This window comes from Orcinus orca, chromosome 6, assembly GCF_937001465.1.
Source record: "Orcinus orca chromosome 6, mOrcOrc1.1, whole genome shotgun sequence".
Lineage (NCBI taxonomy): Eukaryota > Metazoa > Chordata > Mammalia > Artiodactyla > Delphinidae > Orcinus > Orcinus orca.
In genome coordinates, this window is record NC_064564.1 from 104460597 (window position 1) to 104478434 (window position 17838).

Below are 17838 nucleotides of genomic sequence, written 5' to 3' on the forward strand. Positions count from 1 at the left end.
CCAGCAAAAAGGGAAAATTCACTATAAATCCTGTTGCCTTGGGATTCTGCCCAGAGATCCATGCTAGAGTCTGGATCAACCTTGATGCTGACCTTCTCATCATCCATAGTCAGTAACCAAGTTCTAACAGTTCTGCCTCCTAGTTTTTTCTTAAAATACTACTGTTGCCACTGACATAGATCAAGTGGTTGGTAGCCAGCTGAACTGCTGCAGCTAGTTTTGTTGCCTGACTGCCTTCTGGAGGCCACTGCCACTCACTCAGTTGCTCATTCTGCAAGTATTTGTGAAGCCATGTACACTGAGAAAGGCACTCTGTTAGGTCCGCAGAGGAAGTGGTAAACCAGATATGGCCCTTGCTCTTACGCATCTTCTTATATTCTAGTGGGTCTTGGATATTAGGTTGGCCCCTCTCTATTGTCTAGTGACCACCCTCCCCCAAGTGCATACAGGATTCCTAGACATGGAATTCACAGTCCTTCACTCTCAGTTATCTCTTCATCTCTCCAACATCATCTCCTTAACAATCTATTGGGCTTTCTGCCATGCATCTTGACATGTAACACTCAATTCCCTAATTAACTTTTTTTTCTATTCCAAGAATATGCCATGCTTTTCCATGCTCCTGAATTTAGCGTTTTCTACATGTGGAAACACTTCTGTTCAAGCCACTCTTGCTTCTTCTCTATCAGAAGTAACTGTAACAGTAGTAGCTACACTTAGATTTCTCTCTGAGAAGCACAAGGCTAGTATTATATGTGAGTGTATGTAGATACACCCACACACATAACTTAATCTCATTTAATTCTTAAAAGACCATTTTATTTATGAGAAAACTGAAATGGAAAAGGAGAAATTAATTAACTTACCCAAGGTCACACAGAGAGCCAGTGGCAGAGTATTGTTCCAAACCTGGTCTGACTCTAAAACCCATACTCTTTTTTTTTTTATTACATCTTTATTGGAGTATAATTGCTTTACAATGGTGTGTAAAACCCATATTCTTAACTGTTCTGCTTTGTGACAAGTGAGCTTCTAGTCATCCTTCAAGGCCTAATCCAAGGGCACCTCATCTCTGAAATCTTCCCTGACTTGTCTAGGCAAAGAGAACCATTCTGTCCTTTACATTTACTTTATATGTACCTCTATGGTGGCACATTTTCCATTTATTGTATATAAACATTTGCACTCATTACCTGCTTAAAAGTCTGTTTCTGTTTGAAATCATTGAGTTAGATGTATTTACCCCCAAAGTCCATGAGTTTAGTACAGTATACAGTCAGTAGTAGGTGCTCAATAAGTGGATGAAGAATGAACGACTGGCTGAAGCAGCACTTCCTGTTGGGAGCGGAGAGTCAATAATAGAGAAATAAGTGGGAGAGGTAGGTGGCTGCAGTGAATGAAGGCTCTGACTACCAGGTCATCATGCATGAGTTTGACCTGATTTGAGAGAAATACCCAATCAAAAGTTGCTTGCAACAGTGGAGACCAAGTAAAATCAAAAACAAAACTTCTGCTCGTTGCATTTTACATTTTTCATCCAGTTGTTCTGACATTGCACTGACACTCAGAGCTACAGGTCAGGGCTAAGTTCACCTGGGCTTAATTGGAAACTGCACAAGCTTGTTTTGGAAATGCTCTAGGGAGCGGCTGACCAAGAGACCTTTGCTATCAACTTGAAACATAGCTGCATGAGGGAGGATTTAAAAAATAAACAAAAACTCACTGTGTTTTTTAGCAACGTGCCTTCCATTTCCCTTGGCTGTGTTTGGTAGTTTATTTTTTAGTTAAAGACATAGAATGGAGACAACATGCACTGATTTGGTCTAAAGGCTGTTTTAGGAGTAATGCAAAAACACATAGCCCATCAGCAGAAGACTCATTACACTAATGGCTCCAACCCTTTGCCCCTCAAATCCATACCCTTTGCCCCATAGCTTTGCTGTGCCTCCCACTCTGTCTCTGGACCTTGTCGTGTGACGGGGCAGGTGATCAACCATCCTGTCTTGCCCTGGACTGCTGTTAGCTTTGAGGATCTCACATTCTGGAAATTTCTTTCATCTCAGGGAAATCCCTCACTCAGAAAAATCAGGATGGTTGAATCACCCTACTGGCCAAAGGGATATGCCACAAGCAGAGACTAGGAAAGAACTCGCTAAACAGGCTTGTCTTCTCCTTGTGCCTCCTCCATCACCATGTAAAAATACTCAAGGTATCCTGCAGGAGAATTAGAAACACAAGGGAGAGCCAAGTTATTCCAATGACCCCTGACCAGGAGAGCCTAGGTTTGCTGCCAACCTAAGGAATCATAGGCCCGGTGAATAACACAGAGATATATTAGATATGGATCCAGGCCACAGAGACAGTTAAATATGCAAATATAAGCAAAATAATATGTAGCATATAATTGCTGCCTTCACATACCTGAAGGACATCATTAGAAGAGAGAGCACATTTATTTTTTTTCTATGCTAGCTGGGTGAAATTATGACCAGTGTGTAGAATGTATACAAAGACAAATGCAGATAAAATTAGATTTCTTCATGAGGAAGAAATTTCTAGCAGTTACAGCTATTCAACCTGTCCAAAATTGGCTCCTTAGTGAAGTAATGAATTGGCCATCAGTGGGGACAAGGATGTAGAGGCTGGAAAGTGAGATGACAAAGCTGCTGTAAAGTATTCAGCTCAACTGATATTTACTGAAGGTATCAAATGCATTGAGCATTAAACCAAGCTCTGGGCTCTTTTCAGCACAGGACCTGTGCACAGGTCTCATGCCCATAAAGCCAGTCCTGGCTGAGAGTAAGATATTCCAGAGAGAGCAATTAGTTCATACAAACGCATGGAGACATGCAGAGGCCTGATGTGTTTGGAATCTCGTTAGATTATGCTGTGTGTACATCGATACAGTGTTTATATGGGTTTGCAGGTGCTACTATGGAGATGGGCAACAAAACGGAAGAGATGCTGAGTTTGTATTGTGTCAATTTAGCTAAGCTCGTACTGACTTTCCAAGGATTCCCTTCCCTGAAAAATTCAGGGTTACTATGGGCCACAGGAGGCATTTTATACGTTTGAAAGGAGGAAGTGAAGTAGTCACCATATTCTGTTTAGACCTAGAAGGTCTGTGCAGGACACCAGGGGCTGTGGCCAACCATCCACATTGTTGCTTATCTCCTAGTTTATCTTGAGGCAGCAGCAGCCCTGCAGCTCCTTCCGCTCCCATCAGATCTCCTTCTCCAGCTTCTCCAGCTTCTCGTAAGGAAGGGCACTGGCTTCTCCTGCAGGTTACGCACACATCCCATCAAATTTGGAGAGCTGGAGGCACTGAGAGCCCAACGTAGGTTCCACGTCATCCTTGTGGGTCCAGGTTGCCTTGCAGGTTCCAGTGTGTCCATGCTCTTCCCCGCTTCATGTCCATTTTTTCCTTCTTGACTGCCAGCCATGCAGACCTCAGGCCACTGTACCATGTTCCAAAGAAACTGCCTTTTACAGACTGTATAACCAGCATCCAGACCTATATAAGGTCAGCTTCTTATAATAACTCCTTGATTCCAGATCACTTCTAGTGGTTCTGCTTCTCTGATCAAACCTTGATTGGTACTAAGAGGCCCCAGAAGGTGGACTGCAAGAGAAAACCTTTTATTTTAAAAAAAAATTATTTTAGCTTATTTATTTTTTATTTTACTTATTTTGGGCCTCATTGGGTCTTTGTTGCTGTGTGTGGGCTTTCTCTAGTTGCAGCAAACAAGGGCTACTCTTCATGGCAGTGTGCGGGCTTCTCATAGCGGTGGCTTCTCTTGTTGCAGAGCACGGGCTCTAGGTGCGGTCTTCAGTAGTTGTGGCACATGGGCTTAGTTGCTCCGCGGCATGTGGGATCTTCCCAGACCAGGGCTCGAACCTGTGTCCCCTGCATTGGCAGGCAGATTCTTAACCACTGCACCACCAGAGATGTCCAAGAAAACCTTTTGAAAAGGCAGCCAACACATGGTTAAAAGCACAGGCTATGGAGTCAGATCTAACTTGAGTTTGTAAATCCAATTCCTAAGAGCCTCTTCACTAGTTGTGTCACCTTAGTTTGTGTGACAGGCAGCCTTCAAGATGGCCCCCAATGTCCTCTACCTTCTGGTAAATGCCCCGTAGAGTCCTCTCTCCTACTGTTTCAGGGTTGGTGTGTGTCACTGATAGAGAACACTGCACAAGTGGTGGTATGTCACTTCTGAGTCGAGGTCATAAAAGACTGCTCTCGATTTACTTGCCCTCTTTTGGTTTACTTACTCTGGGGAAAGCCAGCCACCATGTTGTGAGGAGAGGCCCATAGGGTGAAGTTAGCCTCTTGCTAACAACCATGTGACTGGATTTCAAAGTCAATCCTCAATTCCAGTTGAGCCTTGAGATGACTTCAGTGCTGAGCAACCTTCACTGAAAACTCATGAGAGAATCAGAGCCTGAACCACCTACCTAACCTGCTCCCAGATTCCTGACCCCCAGGAACTGTGTGAGGTAATAATTATTATTTTAAGCTTCTAAATATTGGGGTCATTTGTTATGCAGCAATAAATAACCAATAACCAATTCAGTAAATAACCAATTAATTTCCTCAAAGGTAAAGTGGGGATAACTGTAATATCCACTTCATTGGGTTGTTATCAAGATGAACAGCAAAAAGATATATACTGCATTTAGTGTTGTATTTGGCATGTGGTAAATGTATAAATGAATGTTGTTCCTACTGTTACTGCTGTTAATGTTATTATTATTATTGGTATCTCTTCCAAACTTGGCATTCTAGGATTCCTTCACTGCAGCCTATATTGATGGGTGAAGCCTTCACGGAGATGATAGTTGTATTGGATCTGAAAACATACCCTCTCATAAATTTATGATGCCTGCCACCTGAAAATCACTGTGGGTATGGTAGGGGATAGACATGGAGAAGAACAGTTCTATACCTGGGTTCTGCTAAGTTTTTTTTCTCAGTGCAGGAAGGACTCACATAGCCTTTATCCCAAAGAGTCCTAACTTGGATTCAGATGGCAGCCGATAAACATCAGCTCATGTAAGTCCACCAATGGCCCAAGGGCTGGAGAATATTAAAGGTTGGGAATTAAAATCTGAGCCTGCTTGCTTGGGAAATTAACTCAGTTGGTGATGGAGAGTTATTGGAAAGTCACAAGAAATGTGGACACCTTTCCAGGACTTGATGGTGCAAACAAACTGCATGGCATTTAACATATCTAATTGTTAATGAAATGGAGTATTAATTTTGGAGTGTTAATTCCTTCCCTTCAGCAGTAGCTGCTTGTTTTGATTGGAAGTATTTGCATCCAAATAATAAAACACTGGGACTTAAAGAGGTTTTCTAGATGAGTTCAGCCCTCTACTTTTACAAATGAGGAAGCGAGATTGGAAAAATTACAGGTATAGAGATAAATAATAGTGCTGAATCCCCTACCTTATTTTTTCCTGAAGGGGCCCTTGGTGGGGGGGGGTAAGTGGTGGAAGGAATGTGGAGTTTCTTTGACTTCTTAGTATCACTCAAGAGTTATGGGCACAGATAGATGTTGAAATCACGCAGGACTGGATCAGGTTTCACCTTCACTGCTGGCTGACCACTTCACTGCCTGCTTACTGATTTTGGATGAGCAAACTTGACTTAATAAATTTTAATAAAACTTAATAAACATATTTTCTCTAAGTTTCAGTTTTCTCATCTATAAAATAGGAATAACAACATGTATTTTGTCATAGAACATTATGAGGATTCAAGAAATGCGGGGCCCATAGGATGTGCCCCATATTTATAGATTTAACATGCTTTATTTAATATGTGGATTCTCAATATTATAGCCTGTATACTAGGCAGAAATAGAATATGTGATTATTGTTGAGGATGTCCTTCTGAATTAGAAGCTTTGCTTAAAATTTTTCGGTGAATCAAGTCAAATTGCAAAATATCAAAAGTGATAACATTTCCTACAACAATCATCACTTTTTAGTTTTGTAATCCTTGAGGGCCAAGGATTCCCCGTGGCCAAGGCCACCTTTCCCCATGTTGATTTTTTTTTTAAATATTTACTTATTTAGTTGGTTGCACCGGGTCTTAGTTGCAGCAGGCAGACTCCTTAGTTGTGGCATGCAAACTCCTAGCTGTGGCATGTATGTGGGATCTAGTTCCCTGACCAGGGACCGAACCCAGGCCCCCTGCATTGGGAACATGGAGTCTTACCAACTGAGCCACCAGGGAAGTCCCCCATGTTGATTTAATACAATAAAAGAAGGTAAGTTCAGGGGCTCCTTAGGAGGAGAGGGATATCCATCAACAGAGATTGAAGACCACCTTCCCCATAATTAATAACATGTACCCAGAGGATTATTCTGAGCACTTGATCCTCAACAATTTGAGAATTAACTCTCCCTTGGTTTTCTGAATCCTACCATCTTTACTTTGCTCTTTTTCCTTTGGTGACAAGTCATCTCTCTAAAGAGCTTGGGATCTTTATCCTATCAATATTCCCCCATTCATGTTCTTATTCTTTAGGAAATAACCAAAACTCAGGCCTAGATCTCTAGTGTGAAAGCGTAGGATGATTCACAGAAGGCAGGAAGGACATGAAATAAGGCAGGTCCAGAAGGATAATAGAGAAATAGGAGCAGGGGTGGGGGGGTGGCTGGATTTAAGCCACTGAAAGGATTAGTGAGAAGAAGGCTGGATCCAATGCAGAGAAATTGAGTCCTAAATAATTTGCTAAAGCAGGAGCTCTAAAACTAGGAAGCAAACAAGGTGGAACTGAAAGATAGGGCTTGGGAATATGGACAATCCATGTAATGGCCCAAAACAGGACAAGACATGACTGCTTTGTAACCATTGTTTTTAGCTACTGCTCTTGCAGGGAGGGGAGATTCAAATGGACCTTGTTGACTGAGGGCTCAACATATACAAGGAATATTATTTGTGTTACTTGAATTTATTCATCAGAAAACTTGAAGTAGGCATTACTCTTTCCATTATTCAGTTGAGAAAATTAAAGCTCAAAGTACTCAATTCCCTACTGTTCTATAATTAGTGAATATTGGAGCCAAGACTTGAATGCTGGACCTATATCTGTGTAAGTACTAAGCCTGGATTCAATCTGCTATGTAAGGATATAAGTGGAGTTCAATTAGAATTGCAGATAGGAATTAAGTAGCTCTAATTTGATACCCATGTGCAGTGGTATCGGGGGTGAGTAGAATGAGAACCAAGGTGGTCATCTTGTAGCAGGTTAACAAGCCTATCTTTGGTACCCTTCTAACACTGTAATGGGAAGACTGTCCATTATTATTCTGAGTCTTGAGAATTTGGAATGAAGGCTCATAGTTCATGGCAAGACTTTTATCTTTGGGGGAAGAACAGACTTGAGTTAAGTTGAACCCAGTACATATTTGTTCAGAAACTTTCCCCTAGAATGTGGAGAAGTGATGAAGGGTGTTTAGAACGATTTTAAACAAAGATTAGATCAAGACAATTTAACTTCACTCTCACTGGGCAAGTGATGAGAAGGATAACTGGGAGATTCCCTGGCAGTCCAGTGGTAAGGACTTGCACTTCCACTGCAGGGGGCAAAAAAGAAGGATACTTGAATAGTTTCAAATGTCCTGAGTTTGAATCCTTGTTCTGCCATTAACAAATGGTGTCATTTGCAGCCCAGTTTCATTTCTCTGTACTTACCCTCTTCTTTAAAAGGTGGAACATATCTGCCCCACTTAATATCACAGAGTTCTTATGAAGAAATAGAATGGAGTGTTTGTGAAATAATTTTGTAAACTCACTGTGCACATGTAGAGGTGACAACTTTCCTTTAATCATAACACCCAAGGTCACCATTCAACTAGAACTAGAGGATGCCTAGGAAAAAGGAAATCAGTACTTATACTCTATATCTAGAGTCAAGAGGACAGAAGCATTGCCTGTGAGAACTGTGAACTGAAGGTCAAGGTGTCTGAGCTGCCTCTCATCTTGTCTACTCATTAGCAAGGTGAGCCTGGGCAATCATCCCTTCACCTCTCTGATGCTCACTTTCTTAAATACGGGAGATCATCTAAAACCTAGAAGAGTGGCTCTCAACTGTTGATGGAAAATGTCACCTGCCATATCAGGAGACAAAGGATGTTGCAGCCATCAAGCTTTCAACCACTGCAGCCACCTCAACTGTGCACCCTGAGGGGATTCAGGATGGAGAAAAACAGGATACTTATCTGCCCTAGATAGCTAAGGTGCATATCAAAGGAATGATTTCAATGAGTCCAGATTCTTGCATCTTCCCATACAAAGTGCTAAATTCATTAACTTGAGATATCTGTTTCTTTTCTCTTTTTTTTTTTTTTAGGCCCTGCTGTAAGGCATGTGGGATCTTAGTTCCCCGACTAGGGATTGAACCTGGGCCCCCTGCAGCGGAAGATCAGTCTTAACCACTGGACACCCAGTGAAGTCCCAGGTTTTCTTTAATTAACAGTAATCTTTTTTTTTTTTTTTGTGGTAAGCGGGCCTCTCACTGTTGTGGCCTCTCCCGTTGCAGAGCACAGGCTCCGGACGCGCAGGCTCAGTGGCCATGGCTCACGGGCCCAGCCGCTCCGCGGCATGTGGGATCTTCCCGGACCGGGGCACGAATCCACGTCCCCTGCATCGGCAGGCGGACTCTCAACCACTGCGTCACCAGGGAAGCCCAACAGTAATCTTTTGACTATCTGGGGTTTTTGTTGCAAAAACTCCTATATATCTTGGCTCCTCCCTTACTTCTTCAGACCAGTCCCTCAGAGCTATCTCAGAGGCCGTCTCACAGCCATAAGTCCTCAGTATATCTGGCTAATAAAACATAATTCTCAACTTTTAGGTTGTGCAATTTTTTCAGTCGACACAACCTTGGCTGCAAATTAGACCCCCAGGGTGCTTCCAAAAGCCTGATGCCCAGGAGGAACCCCAGACTAACTAAGCCAGACTCTCTGAGGATAGGATAAGGCATCAGTATTTTTGAAGCTCCCCAGGTTCCAAACATAACCCTGTTTAAGAACCACTGATCATCTGATGATTTTAAATTCAGAGGACTTTCATGGCTAATATTCTAGTATTTTAAGAGAACTTCTAGATATCTCCAGGTTGGTCTATCTCCAGTTCTTTAGGAGAGTTCAGTTATGTCATTGAGAATCACACACAATAGTTGTAGTAGTTTCCTAGACCTGCCATGACAAAGCACCACAAACCAGGTGGCTTAGACAACAGAAATATATTGTCTTACAGATCTGGATGTTAACAGTCCTAGATAAGGTGTCAGCAAGGGTGGTTCCTTCAGAGGGCTGTGAGGAAGAATCTGTTACAGGCCTCTCCCTTTGTTTCCGGTGGTTCCCTGGCAATCTTTGTCATTCCTTGTCTTGTAGAAGCACTGCCCAAATCTCTGCCTTCCTCTTCACATGGCATTCTCCCTGTGTGTGTGTCTGTGTCCAAATTTCCCCTTTTTATAAGGACACCAGTCATCAGATTAAGGGCTCAACTTACTGCAGTATGACCATATCTTAACAACATCAACAGAGACTATTTCCAAATAAGGTCACAAGCTGTGAGGTACTAGAGGTTAGGACTTCAGCTTGTGAATTTTAGTTGGCGGGAGCACAACTGAATCCATTACACCAGTACCTGGTTTGCAGCAATGGGGAAGGACCTGGATGGTGGCAGGTGACCTCTTGAAACCTCCATGGTTGGTTCCTAAGGAGGACTTATTCCCATGCACAACACAACACATTCTTACCCTCTCCCAGAGCTCAAGCCCCACCCTTGCTAGGTCCTTAGAATACTATGCCCCCTGTCTGTCCCCTCATGCCTTGTCCAGTGATCCCTTGCCAACCAGGGAGACCCTGGCCCCTTCATTTGCCAGTTTAGGGATTTTCCTTTAAACATCTCAGCCCCCCTGCCAACCACCTCTAGTTATTAAAATGCAGCTCAGGATGTCTCACTCTGGCTGTTACATTATCATTCCTCGTTAGAGACTCCTCCAGGGCCTGAGACATTCCTGCACTGACTTTATAATTACAAAGCCAATTTCTAAACAGACATTTGCAAATAAGTCAATTTAAATACAGAGATTTACAAACAATAATTAAGCAGTAGCTTCCTTTTTTTTAATATCTCTCTATATAATTAATGCCTGTGGGCTTTTCATTGTACCTTGCAACTGGGTAGTTTGCAATTGTTTGTTGAGCTAAAGTGTTCTCTGAAAGCAAATCAAAGCACTGGGGAGATTCTGGAAGCAACTGAGGAAAGGGTTTTTCCTCTTCCTTCATCCCTGCTTCGCCTGATTGGCTGTACTTCCCATCAGTTGGGAATATGATGGGGGAGGAAGGGTGGAGAAGAAGCATTTTCTGCAGTAACAACAGCAACAACAACACAGGGTTCTGGTCCAGCAATAGACTGACTAACACGGCTTATTAAGATATACAGTCAGGGAGTCTCTTCACGCTGGAAATCTCAGCTCTCTCCAATTTTGGCATTATCTACACTAAGAGAGCTCTCTGTAGCTTGATAGTGTTTCTTCCGGCTTTAAACAATCTACAATGAATCCCTGGCACCTGTAGGATAATGTCCTGACCCTGCCACTCATGGTCCTTCACAATCTGGTCCTACTCTTTCTTTTAACAAGATTTTTGAAAACCTACTAGGTGCTAGGGAAAATACCAAGTAACAAGGACATACTGGTAAACAAGGCACAGTCTATTTTAAGGTCTAGTGGGGACAGAAATCCTGAAAAAAATAATTTTATGATGAATGTTACAAAAAGGGAAGTAAGAGGAGATCTAGGCTCATCTGGAGACTTCTTTTAGGAAAGTGATATTTCAGCTGAAGTCTCAAGGATGAGTTGACATTAACAAGGTAAAGATTGAGGGCAAAGGGTTATTCCAGGTAGAGAGAAAAGCCTGTTAAAACTCATAAAGATGAGAGAACAAAACGATTGCTTGTGAAATGAAAAGTGGGCTTGAGAGGTATTTAAAGTAAAGAGAAGATAGGAAATGAGGTGTAAGATGAATCTAGACAGAGAAGCATGGACTAGAACCTTGAAGGCCTTGTTGGCCAGGAAGGAATTTGAACTTTGTCCCAAGGACAAGAGGGAGCCATGGAAGGGTTTCAGGAAGTGATGTGACCAGTTCAGCTTATGCTGCCCAGCTGTGTGCTCAAGCCATACCAAACAAGCCTTCCAAGACAGTAGGAGAATCCAGAAACTCTTGAGTTGTCTGTCTCCCCAGGCTTTCTTCCCATGAAGATGTTCTTCCTAGTATTTCCAACCCAGCTAAATACCTCAACATTCTTAATTCTCATTCAGAAGTCACAGGCTCTTCGAAATGTCTTTAGTACCACTACCACTGCCCTATAAGAATGGATTGCCTAATCAGTGCTTCCAAAACATTTTGTTCAACTTGCTAATTTAACTTATACTATGCATATTTATATATGAATAATAATGCAACTCTATGAATACATATATATGCAACTCTCTCATTCAACTTCTAATATGCATGTTAGTGGCAAAAACATCCATTATTTTCAAGTTAGTATAGGTATACAATACTCAGCAAGGTATTAACAAATAGTAAACACTTACACATGGTTTATTATTATCATCATCAAATGTGACCAACAGATAAAACCACAAGAATTTTTCAGTGAGCGTTCCCATAGGTGCTGGGACAGGAGCTGGGATGTTTTGCCTTCAGAATATCCTCAAGCACAGCCATAATTTCTCTTACTCTGTTGGCAATCCCATTCAGTTCATGGAAAAAGAACTTCTGTAAAGCTCCCCCTCAGACAGAATGAGGCTGATGGAGGTCAGCATTCCCCAGAAGAGAGGCTGAAATTCAAGACCCCAGAGTCCATGACAAGTCAGAGTCACTGATGGCTCTTATCAAGGTGCTGACATTCACAGCTTAAAATACAGGCAGGGGAATCCCACTGACCAATAGGACCCTGTTTCACCTCTGTCTCAAAGATAAATGTCTTTCTCTTTTCCCGGGTCCATTCTTATTAGAAATTCAGGTCCAATTCAGGTTTGGGATATGGGCCCTAGAAAAGTCAGCTCTGCTCTACTAAGTACAAGGCCACCCTGGGGAAACTAAGGGTATGACCCACAGAGGGATTTCCACTACCTCACTGAGTCTGTCCCTTCTTTCCTTCCTTCCTCCCTCCCTCCCATCCTTTCTTCCTTCCTTCCTTCCTTCCTCCCTCCCATCCTTTCTTCCTTCCTTCCTCCCTCCCTCCCTCCCATCCTTCCTTCCTTCTTTCCTCCCTCCCTTCCTTTCTTCCTTGATGCAACTGTCTGGGACAATCAGATATTTGTTCTGATTAAGATCACTCTGAAGTTTGTTCTTTAATCTAGGTAAACAGAAACGTATTAATCTTGATTCCTACCCCAGACTAGTTGAATCAGAACCTTTGAGGGTAGGCACAGGCCTGGGCATTTTTTACATCTCCTGAGGTGATTCAATGATCAGGATGAGACCAACTAGTCTAGATCACCCATTCACTGAAAATTAGCTTTACTCTGATTCAAGCTCCTGTGCCACCTACAGTAATCCAAGCTGGAAATCTAATTCAGACACAAGCAGACAGACACACTGAAGACCTAATTTTGGTGACCTCTTGTCTTTGTCAGCCATTGAAAGACTCAAGGAAGTGCTCAAGACAAGGAGGGGAGAACAGGAGCAGCATTCCAGTTTCACATCATTTTTGGCAGTTTTGAACCAGTCTTGCCACATCTGAGCGAGCACATTCTTCTGCAAGAATCCTACTGGCATACTTTTCAGTCCTTCTCCCTTCCCCACTCTCCTCCCTCTTAGTCATTCTTTTCTATCTTCCTTTCTGGTTTCCTTCCACTGCTCCCAAGAGCCTAAAGGCACCAGAATGGGGACAGAGAGTGTGGACAGATCATTATGGTTAGGGTCATTGCATGCCATTGGAAGACTCACTTCATTTTTCTGCATCTTTCCCCCCATATTTAGTTGATTGGGTTAGACAGGATTATACCTCCCTTCCAACACTAACATTTTATATCATGCTGATTTATATTTTGTTGTTTTCTATTCTTCTTCTTCCCTCTCCTTCACCTCCTCTCTCTGGTTAAGCTTTTGAAAATTGAATTTTGAATAAATGGAGGATAGTCATTTCAGCCCTTTTTGTACCTACTTTTGGTCCAACTTCAAAGGTTCACAACAAAGCAGAAAACTATGGTACAGAGAGTCAACACTCATAGCTAAATGGAAATGTCCCATTTCACTCCATTTACTGGGATTTCATTTGTATCATCTTCCCTGTTGGGTATGGACTTCCATTTTCCTATCCCTTCACATTCTTCTCACCTTCATCAACCAGCTCAGATTTCTCTTATACCATGAACATTTCTTTGATCATTCAAGCCCTCTTTGAACTTTCTTTCCTTTGGCCAACTGCATCTCTTACAAATGAACCCTAAAACATAACATTTAAATACAGTTTCCTATCCCTTTGTTTGGTGTTGTGTGTTTGTGACACTATCTAAGCCTTGTGAAGGTTAATTATGTTATAAGATGCTGGAAGATAGAAACTTCCTTCTTTTCTTCTGTTTTCACTCCTCAGATTCAAGCACAAGGTTAAGCATGCAATGTGCACTTAAGGTAGAATTCATGAATATTACAAGTTTCTCAACTTGGAAATAATCTATTTCAATCCTCACAATTTACACACAAAATAAGTCTCAGAGAGGAAAAATGACTCCAAGTGAGTTAATGACTGAGTCTGACTAAAAGCAAGGTCTCCTCTATCCATTTCATTTTCTATATTATTTATTGTTTGTTTTATTTCTGTAATACCTGGGGGGCATGACCCAGGTCCTCAAAAGTACAGGTCACTTAACCCACTGTACTTCCACTTTTTTTGTGTGTGTGGTACGCGGGCCTCTCACCGTCGTGGCCTCTCTCGTTGCAGAGCACAGGCTCCGGATGCGCAGGCTCAGCGGCCATGGCTCACGGGCCCAGCCGCTCCGCCGGGTGCGGGATCCTCCCGGACCGGGGCACGAATCCATGTCCCCTGCATTGGCAGGCGGACTCTCAACCACTGCGCCACCAGGGAAGCCCTGTACTTCCACTTTTGTATACCTTAAAAGAGATATATCTCACTAAGATATATTTCTGATGCCCTTCAGTAAGTCCATTTTACATTAATGTGTTAGTTAATTGGTCCACATAGATATCTTCTTTGTTAAACAGGCAATAATGGTATAACAGGAACTTAAAGCTTAGAATCTAAAGATCTGTTTTCAGTTCTCTGCTTATTCATGACAGACTTTAGAAGCTTAGCCACATTACTTCACTTCTCTGAACTTACATATCCTCACCCATAAAACAGAGCATAAATATCCTATTTAACAAAATACTGTAAAGTTTGGATGAGGTAATGTTTGTCCTTTGTTAATGGTGGTGAGCCACAGAAATATCAAATATGGGTCTTTTCACTATTGTTAATAAATAATAATAAAGTATAAAAATATGTACACCAGTTAGGGAAGCAGCACCCTAATTTTGCTTCTTAAGACTTTACTAAGCAGGCAAGAAGCCTTCATCAATATTGGAGACAATTACATACACCTCTTTTCTTCTCCTTGTGTGTGTGTGAGACCCATAACTTAAAATACTTGCTGCTATTCAGCACAAAAACAAATAGCAAAGCAACTCTGGCTGTGATGTATTTCAACAGCGTAACTTAGACTTGCCACCATTCTGTTAAATTATGAATATCTATCACTTGATGGAGTCAGTGCTTTTATCTGGAATGAGGAAGGAGGGAGGCAAAGAAGTTGGGGTTGGAGAAGAAAAAAAACCTAAGAAGATGCAGTTGCTATAGTGATTAACAATGGGTATCCTTCCAACAGAGTTTAGGGATGCTGATGCAGCTAAAACAAATGTTTGTGTTTGGCCACAGTGGAGACGGTGACGGATTATGGCGCCTTGGCCTTGAGACTTGATGTAATCCAATTCTAAATACATCATAAATCTAAGTGTAGACTGGTAAGGCAAGAAGAATACCAATTCAGGCCAAGCAGCAGCAAGCGGGTAGTGGTGGCCAGGATTGATTATGTGGTGTGAAGCAGGGAGGGGTGTCGGGAGGAGGACCGTGACCAGCCTGCAGGGATGTACTTCTCTTCCAGCCTTAGCCAACTCCTGACTGAGCTGCCAGGCCTCAGTAGTATGAATGAGAGATCACTGCTGAATTAGCCACAAGGCCAGGCATTCTGCTGCCTCTTAAATTTTCCTGGATGAAAGGATTTTTCATCATTAAAGGTGCTGAATTGCTAATGTTTGGGCTAGTTTCATGAGTCCCTCACTTGGAAGGACCCAAAAGTCAGCCTGAGAATTTCTCACCGGACTAAAGGCTGCTTGGAGTTAAGATGCTGCAGTTAAGACCCTTTTATATGGAATAACCATTTACTTGTATGAAGGGGTTACAGGAACAAAGACAGTTGTTAATGTAATGTTGACATCCTTTCTCATTTTCTGTTTCCTAAGATAAAAAGGCAATGAGTGAAGGGTGAAATGGAGAACCCACATGCTAGCTTTACAGACACTGGAAAGACAGAGCTACTCTTGGGAGAAAAGGAAGGATCTAGAAGGGTGAGTGCAGAGACAGAACAAGATGAGCCATCATGGGCTGGGTAAGTTTGAAAGAAGAATTTTAGCAAGTTTGGAGAGTGGAGGGAATAGTTAACAGTTGATGGAAAAGTTAAAGATTTGAGATTTATGGAGCAGCCAAACATTATTCGGTTTCATTCTAGAAGACACATCTGGGATCTGGCATAAAAAGTGCAATATTCAGATTCAACTCAGATTAAGTCATCACCCTGCAACTGAGCCAAGAGTGTATTTTCTTTCTGGCTGCCAAGTTAATGGACCTATGGTACATGGGGTAGATGTGAAGCAATATGAGCAGTGGTGGTCCTGAGGATGCCTCCTCATTGACAGACGGATACTGCAGATGCCTCTGTGAGGTCAGAATTATGGTATATGGGCAACAGAGTTTAAAAGTGGAGGTTCACTCAATTGAGGAAGTCTAAAGGACAGGATTGTGGAGCAGCAGATGCAAAGACAGGGTAAGATGTGGGTAAGGCAGGGTAAGAGATTTACTGGGGAAGAAATGCCTATGAAGGATAAAGGGGAGGGGGCAAGAGAGGGCAGGGAGAGCCTTCAGACTGGGATGCAGGTATAATACCAGGGCAGGAGGAGAGGCAGGAAGGAGGGTTGGGTAAGAACTGTCTCAGATTGCAGTTGTTTAAGGAGGTTTCCAGAAGGGCCCAAATCACCCATTACAGGAGTCCTGCATCTCACAAGAATGGGGTAGCATTAGTACCTTCATTGTGTGCAGTCACTGGCTGGTAGCACCCCATGAAATGTGTGACCTCTGAGGTGATGGAGCCAATGTGACAATGGCCGGGGCCATCTGTCAATTAGGTTCCCCACAGAAGGAGATTTGAGCCATATATTTGCATGGCTACCACAGTGAATTTTAGGTTACATACATTTATTGTTTTAACCTGGCTCCTATGAATGTTCAATATCTTAAAGAATTATAGACCTTTTTTCAAAAGGGAGAGGTAGTCAGTAGTAGACATAATGGACTAACCCAAGGCTTTTCACTGGCCAAATTGTGTAGACAAAATCCCTGAGAATTAAGCTCCATCTCTGGGGTATTCCATCCAGCACACTTTGGAACCAATATCACAAGCTACAGTACAGTAGCATTTTATGTGAATTTGAATTCCGCAGATTGGAAATTCCATCACATAAAATGTCAATGTCTCACTTTATGCACAATATTTAACACTACATGACTTGCTCAAATTAAAAACAATTCATCAAGTATTTCATAATTTCAAAGTTGGCTTAGTGAGTTATAAACTGTATCTTTGATAGGGCCACCAAGCAGCATGACTTTTGCTGTTAAACAGGAAGGCCTAATACCCTTTAATCATGACCTAGCATCTTTAATTATGTAATGTTTTTAAAGTTACAGTGTTTGTACAAAAAAAAAAAAATCCATGCATCTTCTTTTACTCCAAGAAATTTAACAATGTACAGGGATAACTAGAATGCATGTGAGAAGAAAAAACAAACAAATGAAACACTGAGTTGTACATAAAACTTGCAGTGAACCAAGAGGTGGAGGAAGGAGGAGAAATCTTTTCAATTAAGTGAGTCTATCAAGTTTGGGATTAGGATTTTTTTTTTTTTTAAAGGGAATAGTTTTTTTGTGTTGTTGTTTGTTTTTAATTTTATTTATTTATTTTTGGCTGTGTTGGGTCTTCGTTTCTGTGCGAGGGCTTTCTCTAGTTGCGGCAAGTGGGGGCCGCTCTTCATCGCAGTGCGCGGGCCTCTCACTATTACGGCCTCTCTTGTTGAGGAGCACAGGCTCCAGACGCGCAGGCTTAGTAATTGTGGCTCACGGGCCTAGTTGCTCCGCGGCATGTGGGATCTTCCCAAACCAGGGCTCAAACCCATGTCCCCTGCATTGGCAGGCAGATTCTCAACCACTGTGCCACCAGGGAAGCCCCGGGATTAGGATTTATTTATGTGCTCTGTGCAATCTATTTTGGTAGTGGACTGCCTGACTGAACCTCCTAAAATGAATGAAGAGGGGCTGGGATGTTTGTGTCTGGTTGATAGCTGCACATTGTCAGGTAAGAGACTTAACAAGCTGCATACTCTTCCAAACTGGAGGGACTTATGCGGCTGGTAAATGGGCAGCAGGTGGTGGAAGATGGCTTGGAGGAGGATCAGAAACTCCTAGATCAGGTC